This window comes from Oncorhynchus mykiss, chromosome 8 (assembly GCF_057628025.1).
Source record: "Oncorhynchus mykiss isolate SJ-2025 chromosome 8, ASM5762802v1, whole genome shotgun sequence".
Lineage (NCBI taxonomy): Eukaryota > Metazoa > Chordata > Actinopteri > Salmoniformes > Salmonidae > Oncorhynchus > Oncorhynchus mykiss.
The window spans coordinates 69,998,071-70,005,308 of NC_143029.1; the positions used below are offsets into that span (position 1 = coordinate 69,998,071).

At 48.4% G+C, this 7,238-nt stretch overlaps 1 long non-coding RNA gene across 1 annotated transcript; it reads right to left on the bottom strand.

Annotated features, from left to right (window-relative positions):
* Window positions 1–927: 927 nt before the first annotated feature.
* LOC149982095 (uncharacterized) lies at window positions 928–7,031 on the bottom strand. The gene is made up of 2 exons (XR_016482748.1): window positions 6,931–7,031; window positions 928–1,051 (listed from the first exon to the last, which is right to left on the bottom strand). It is a non-coding gene; the product is annotated as an uncharacterized LOC149982095 (long non-coding RNA).
* Between the last annotated feature and the right edge of the window lie 207 nt (window positions 7,032–7,238).

Here is a 7,238-nt window from a genome sequence, read left to right on the forward strand (position 1 = left end):
TGTAGTACTATGTGCCTCCCATAGTCTATTCTTGACTTGGGGATTGTGAATAGACCTTTGGTGGCATGTCTTGTGGGGTATGCATGGATGTCCGTGCTGTGTGCTAGTAGTTTAAACAGACACCTCGGTGCGTTCAGAAAATCAGCACTTTTTACAAAAGCAAATAGTTCTGAAGTTAATCTCTCCTCCACTTTGAGCCATGAGAGATTTACATGCATATTATTAATGCGCTGCCCTGTTTTGGGCCAATTGCAATTTTCTGAAGTCCCTCTTTGTGGCACCTGACCACATAACTGAATAGTAGTCCAGGTGCGACAAAACCAGAGCCTCTAAGACCTGCCTTGTTGATGGTGTTAAAGAGATAGAGCCGTGCTTTATTATGGACAGACTTCTCCCCATCTTAGCTACTGTTGTATCAACATGTTTTGACCATGACAGTTTACAATCCAGGGTTACTCCAAGCAGTTTAGTCACCTCAACTTGAGGTTTAGTGTTTAGTGAATTAAATACAATGCTTTAAGTTTTTGAAATATTGAGGAATAACTTATTCCTTGCCATCAATTCTGAAACTAACTGCAGCTCTTTGTTAAGTGTTGCAGTGATTTCACTCACTGTAGTAGCTGACGTGTATAGTGATGAGTCATCCGCATATAGTACATAGACACACTGGCTTTACTGAAGGCCAGTAGCATGTCGTTAGTAAAGATTGAAAAAAGTAAGGGGCCAGACAGCTGCCCTGGGGAATTCCTGATTCTACATAGATTATGTTGGAGGCTTCCATTAAAGAACACCCTCTGTTTTTTGTTAGACAGGTAAGTCTTTATCTTTACAAAAGATGAACATACTCACATCCAGGTACTTTTCACAGGTGCTGGGGTTGTAGGCAAACTCATGGAAAACAGAAAGGAAAACACTGCACACTGCTGCTCAAGCTCCTAGGTGATATTTATTTACAACAACGTTTCAACCACTAGGTCTTCATCAGGCATCCATATCCCGGGTGGTGGTGGAAGGTCCTATATATAGGGGCAGTACTCAGTGACATCCCTTTCTGAAACAGGAGGTAAACAAATGTATAACATAGTTTCACAATATTACCATTCAATGTATCAAAATATATAATCATACACAGGGATTGTGATCAATATTTACAATAATATACACTACCGTTCAAAAGTTTGGGGTCACTTAGAAATGTCCTTGTTTTTGAAAGAAAAGCACATTTTTGGTACATTGAAATAACATAAAATTGATCAGAAATACAGTTTAGACATTGTTAATGTTGTAAATGAATATTGGAGCTGGAAACGGCTCTGGAATATCTACATAGTCGTTGTGTTAAACCGTGGGGTGTTAGGTTGAGCGTGCAGAGATTAACACAGAGACAGGGAGGTTTTAGTCCGGAAAACACAACTTTACTATGACAGAAAATAAGCATAACAAAAAAAATCATGTAGGTTTTGCTCGGTCCTTCTTCTCAGCTTTTGCTCTGTGTCGGTCTCTCCCAGTCCTCCTTCACAGTGTGCCACAGTGCTCCTTTTATTTGGCCTCCATGGCTGGTTGGCACTTTCCCCAATTTACCTCCACTCGGAGCTATCCGTGTCGGGGTGCCCAGCTCATGTACTCCCAGCAGAGGGAGCCAACGTCACATCAAGTACCTCCCCTGTATTACCATCCCCCGGGGTAGACCTCCCAGGAATGACTTTACCTGCCTCTTGGTACGGGAGAGCGGCCATCCCCTAATGGCAGGGATTTTTGTCTTCTTGGGGCTTCACATTTCCCCTCCCGATCTGATAGCCCAGGTATTCCACCTCGGCGTAGCCCAGCTTGCAATTGTGGGGGTTCGCGGTCAGTCCTGCATCCCTTAGCGCATCCACCACTGCCTGTAGCCTACAAAGATGTGACTCCCAACTGTCACTGTGCACAAATATGTCATCCAAATAAGCAGGTGTGTACTCACTGTGCTGCCGCAAGACACGGGCCATGAGTCGCTGAAAGGTCGCATGGTGCCCTGTGGAGCCCAAAGGAAGATCCCGGTAGTTGTTTAGCCCCCCCTGGGTGCCGAAGGCAGTCTTCTCCCAGGAGGCCTCTGCCAGCGGCACCTGCCACTACCCCTTTGTCAGGTTCAAGGTGCTGACGTATCTCGCCATCCCCAAGCGGTTGATCAGTTCGTCCACCCGGGGCATGGGGTAGGCATTGAACTTACTGACCTCGTTCAGGCCCCGGAAGTCATTGCAGAAGGGGACGGTTCCATCCGGTTTCGGAACCAGCTCTATAGGGCCAGTCCACTCACTGTGGGACTCCTCCAGTAACCCCATCTCTAGCATTGTCATCATTTCCTGCTGGAACGCCACCCTCCGGACTTCTGGTATCCGGTATGGCCGTTTCTCCCGGACGTGTTTGGATATGGTTTTCCACAAGATCCATGCCCCGGCACCTCGGAGAACACAGCCATATTCTGCTGGACCAACTCTCTGAGCTCTTGTCGTTGGGTCGGGCTGAGGTCTTCCCCCATTGCAACTTCGACAGAGGGTGGGCTCTGCTGTGCCTGGGTCCACGTTACGCACAGCGCCTCTCGTGCGTGCCATTTATTCAGCAAGTTCACATGTAAAGCTGGAGGGGTTTACTCCAGCAACAATCCTTCTCACCTGGTTGGAACTCTCGTGGTTGGGCCCCCCGGTTGTAGACACGCTCCTGGGCACGTTGCACCCGGGCCATGTACTTTCTCACCATTGGCGAAATCTCCGTCATCCTCTCCCTCATCTCCTCCACATGTTCTACTACACTGCGAAGGGGGGTCGGTTGCTCTTCCCAGACCTCCTTGGCTAGGTCCAGCAGTCCGCGGGGCCAACGGCCATACAGGAACCCAAAAGGGGGAGAACCCAGTGGATGCTTGAGGTACCCCGCGCACTGAAAACACCAGGTGGGGCAGCAGCTGGTCCTAGTTCCTCCCATCTCTCTCGATGACCTTCTTCAGCATCAGTTTTAGGGTCTTATTGAAGCGTTCAACTAGCTCGTCCATTTGTGGATGGAACGCACTGGTCCTCGCCTGTTTTATTTGTATTAGATTGCAGACATCTTTCATCACATGAGACATGAACGCGGTGCCCTGGTCCGTCAGGATTTCCTGCGGGAATACCCAACTCTGCTAAATAAATGGAAGAGCTCCCGTGTGATACCTTCTGCTGCCGCCATGCGTTGCGGGATTGCCTCAGGATACCGGGTGGCGTAATCGGCGATTACCAGGATGTATTGGTATCCCCTCGCAGTCATCACCAATGGACTCACCAGATCCATTGCCACCCACTCAAATGGCACTCCTATAATGGGCAAGGGAACTAAAGGGTTTCTATAATGTACCCTCGGAGCTGTGATCTGGCACGTGGAACCGGTTCCTAATCCGCTCCCTGGTTTTCTCCATCCCCAGGTGTGCCCCAAGCAGGTGGATGTGGGCAAGCAGCAACACAGTCTTAACATACTGGCTGGGCATGAGTAACAAGTATTTTGTCTCCCCATTGTACTTTACTACCTGATACAATAAATTATGCTTGATGGCGAAGTGGGGGTAGCGCCACTCACTTACCCCAGGTAACAGTACGCCACCGCAATCACCTGGCCCCTAGCATTCTGGAGATTGTGGTCTTCTATCTGGAGCGTCCTGAACTAACCCGTGAGGATTCCCGTGTCGGGAGATCCGTCTAGGGCCTCCCAATCCATAAAGGGGAGCCTGAGGTCTTCCTCACATGGTGGCTCGCTTGCCGGAGCGGGGTCGTCTCCCTCCTCCGGGTCCATCTCGGGCCTAATGGACACCTCTTGTGGCGTGGAGTGGGTTGCGCAGACCACCGTCCTTTTCCCTTTTCTTCCTACCTCTCCAGGTCCTTCCTCCACAGTGTCTGGAAGAGAGAGCAGTCTCGACCGAGGAGAATGGACACTGGCAGGTTAGGAACAGCCCCCCGTGCATCTGGCACTCCCCCCTTGGGGTGGTTATCCTCACCGGCACCGTTGGGTACCTCTTCGTGTCCCCGTGTACACAGGACACTGTCACCTCTTTGTCCCCTGGTTCATCCTTTCCCTCCTGTGTGAGCCACTGCGGGTGGGCCAGGGTCACCATGCTGCCGGAGTCCAGCAGAGCGCTGGTGTCAATTCCATCGATTCATACAGGAACCATTGGAGGTGACATAACTCACCATCCGGGTTACCCCAGAGCTGGGGGATGTGGAGGTCATGGTCTCCTCCCAGCCGGGACAGCTCCACGTGAGGTGCCCCGGCTCACTTCACTCATAGCAGCATCTTTGATCTAGGTCCAGCAGCCGCCGACGTCGTCGGTTTGGGTCACCCTCCGGCTCCACAGCCTCGGCTGGTTCCATGCGGGCCCCTCGCCTCTCTTTGTGTTGTTCGTCCCCCTCACTGCATCCCCTCTCTCCGCTCTACCCCTTTCAGCAGGTCCTGGGTGTTCTGGTGAATTTCCACAGTGGTCAGCAATTCCTCCAGGTTCTGGGGGTTCTGCATGCTCACAGTCTTCTTCATCTTGTATGGCAGGGCCCGAAGGTATTGATCCAGGACGAGCTTGTCGATCATCGGGAGGGATGGTACGTCAGTCAGTAGCCAGTCCTTGGTCAGGCGCTCCAGGTCGCTCATCTGAGCACGGGGGAAAGGGTGGGGTCAAAGGCCCAGTCATGGACCAGTTGTGCATGGCTTGCGAGGCTGAATCAATAACGGCTCAGGATCTCACGTTTAAGTCCCTCATAATTCGCGGTCTGGTCAGCGTTCAAGTCAAAGTAGGCCTTCTGGGCCTTCCCAGAGAGGTAGGGTGCCAACTGGCTGGCTCACTTGGGCTTGGGCCATCCTTCCCTCTGTAACGTCCTCTTGAAGGTGCACAAATACATCACCAGTTGTATGTTGGTGCATCTTCCTCCCTTAACTTAACCAGGAACTGATTCGGGGCAGGCTCCTGAGCCCTCCCAGCCTTCAACTGGGCTACCTCCGCTACCAGTCTGAGGTTATGTTGGTGCTGCTCCCGCAGTGCTTGCTCCTGGAGAGCCTGTTGCTTCTGCTGGCTGAGGATAAACTGAGCCACCAGCTCGTCCATGGTAATCTCCGTAAGCTCGACCCCACGTTATCCAAAGCTACTGAGTTGACCGCATTCTCCACCATATGTGGTAAACCGTGGGGTGTTGGTTTGAGCGTGCAGAGATTAACACAGAGACAGGGAGGTTTTAGTCTGCAAACACAATTTTACTATGACATAAAATAAACATAACAAAGAAAATCACATTTGGCTCAGTCCTTCTTCTCAGCTTTTGCGCTGTGTCGGCCTCTCCTAGCCCTCCTTCGCAGTGTGCCACAGTGCTCCTTTTATTTGGCCTCCACGGCTGGTTGGCACTTTCCCCTAATTACCTCCACTTGGAGCTATCCGTGTCGGGGTGCCTATCTCATGTACTCCCAGCAGAGGGAGCCAATGTCACATCACGTACCTCCCCTCTATTACCATCCCCCAGGGTAGACCTTATGGGATACCACAGCGTACAGAGGCCAATTATCAGCAATCATCACTCCTGTGTTCCAATGGTACGTTGTGTTTTCAAATCCAAGTTTACCATTTTAAAAGGCTAATTGATCTGTTTAAAGAAGCAATAAAACTGTTCATCTTTAGACTAGTTGAGTATCTGGAGCATCAGCATTTGTGGTTTCGATTACAGGCTCAAAATAACCAGAAACAAATACCTTTCTTCTGAAACTTGTCAGTCTATTCTTGTTCTGAGAAATGAAGGCTTTTCAATGCAAGAAAAAAAACGTTTTTCTTTGTGACCTCAAACTTTTGAACGGTAGTGTGCATACACATACAATATTCAATTAGGATAAAAATAACAATTTAGACAAACGGTATCAAGTCAAACTCCTCGTTAAGGCCTGTGGATCCAGAAAGATTCCCTCTGAAGAAGTTTCCTCTCAATGTCCCCTCCCCTGTGTGACATCTTGAGCGTTTCTATTCCAATGTATCTCAGAGAACTAATAGGATGTCCGTCTTGTACAAAATGTACAGCAACCAGATGTTTTTGTCTCACATCTCCGCATATTGCTGTGGTGCTCACTGATCCGTGTCTTCAGGCTTCTACAGGGTTTCCCTATGGAAGAAAGACTACAAGCCCATTTCAACATGTAAATTACATTGGTGGACATGCAGGTCATCAGGCCCTTGATCTTAAATCTTTGTCCTGTGTGGGGGTAAAACTCTATATCTTCATCCATGCATTATTATGCTAAAACATGAGGGGATGGTGGAGGATAAATGGCACAACAATGGGCCTCAGGATCTCATTACGGTATCTCTGTTCATTCAAATTACCATCAATAAAGTGTAATTGTGTCCGTAGCTTATGCCTGCCCATACGATAACCTCAATGCCACCATGGAGCACTCTGTTCACAACGTTGACATCAGCAAACAGCTCACCCACACGGCGCCATACACGTGGTCTGCAGTTGTGAGGCCGGTTGGACGTACTGCCAAATTCTCTAAAACAACGTTGAGGGCGGCTTATGGTAGAGAAATAATCATTCAATTCTTTGGCAACAGCTCTGGTGGACATTCCTGCAGTCAACATGCCAAATTAATGCTCCCTTAAAACTTGAGACATATGTGGCATGGTGTTGTGTGACAAAGCGGCACATTTTAGAGTGCCTTTTATTGTCCCCATCACAAGGTGCACCTGTGTAATGATCATGTTGTTTAATAATTTAAGAGAAATAAGCTTTTGGTGCGTACGGAATATTTCTGGGATCTTTTATTTCAGCCCATGAAACATGGGACCAACACATTACATGTTGCGTTTATATTTTTGTTCAGTGTAGTGATGAATAAATTGGCAAAATGTCTTTAAACGGACAATTCTGTGAATTGTGTTTTGCAAGTTTTAAATTGACACAATACCTGTTATCAAAGATGTCAGCTAGAGATGACGTGCAGGAACTTGCAGGGATTTGTAGTCTTGCATGATATCTACTTTGATGCTAACTAGCATTTTCAAATCTGAAATTAAATAGAGACGAATATATTAATAAAAGTCACTTTGTCCGAGAGAGATATACATGGTTATCAAAACGTCATGCCAGGGAAAGCCTAGACGAAACACAGCCCTTATTTGAAGTGTTTCTAAAATCCCCTATGGGAAAAATATATGGTGTAAAAATGATTGGAACCATTTCCCTGTTTGACCGCTTGGTTTTATAGGTATTGTG